The following is a 918-nucleotide window of genomic DNA, read 5'->3' as shown; positions in this document are numbered from 1 at the left end:
GACAACATTCAACTTAAACTCATCCTCATTGACTCTCAGGGTTATTTCCCCCTGTTGGACATCAATGAGAGTTCGTCCAGTTGCTAGGAAGGGTCTTCCTAGAATGAGAGTAGCACTCTTGTGCTCCTCCATTTCCAGTACTACAAAGTCAGTGGGAAAGGCGAATGGCCCAACTCTGACAATCATGTCTTCAATCACGCCTGATGTGTATTTAATGGAGCCATCAGCAAGTTGGAGACATATCCGGGTTGGTTTAACTTCTTCAGTTAAACCAAGCTTTCTGATAGTGGATGCAGGTATTAGGTTGATGCTTGCCCCAAGATCACATAAAGCTGTCTTGGTGCAATTACCTTCTAATGTGCATGGTATCAGAAAACTCCCAGGGTCTTTAAGCTTTTCAGGAAAGCTTTTCAGAATGACTGCACTGCATTCTTCAGTGAGGAGAACTCTTTCAGTTTCTCTCCAATCCTTCTTATGACTCAAGATCTCTTTCATGAACTTGGCATAAGAAGGTATTTGCTCAAGTGCCTCTGCAAATGGAATCTTTATTTCAAGAGTCCTGAGATAATCTGCAAAGCGAGCAAATTACTTATCCTGCTCCTCTTGGCGGAGTTTTTGAGGATAAGGTATCTTGGCTTTATATTCCTCAACCTTAGTTGCTGTAGGTTTATTTCCTACAGAAGTGGTTGAAGAAGCCTTTTTAGATGGGTTGTCATCAGCACTTGTGTGTGTCTGATCCCTCACTGGCAATTGAGTGCCAGAGTTAGAAGCTGGAGTGACGATAGACGCCAGCTCCTCATCTGTTCCTGGCGTCTGAACGCCAGAACTGTGCTTCTTTTGGGCGTTCAACGCCAGATCCTTGCTTGTTTCTGGTGTTGAACGCCAGTCCTGAGCATGGTCTGGGCGTTCAGCTCCAGC

The sequence above is a fragment of the Arachis hypogaea genome, chromosome 14 (genome assembly GCF_003086295.3).
Source record: "Arachis hypogaea cultivar Tifrunner chromosome 14, arahy.Tifrunner.gnm2.J5K5, whole genome shotgun sequence".
In the NCBI taxonomy this organism is placed as follows: Eukaryota; Viridiplantae; Streptophyta; class Magnoliopsida; order Fabales; family Fabaceae; genus Arachis; species Arachis hypogaea.
The sequence above is the reverse complement of the archived record's forward strand: the minus strand, read 5'-3'. Positions refer to the sequence as shown.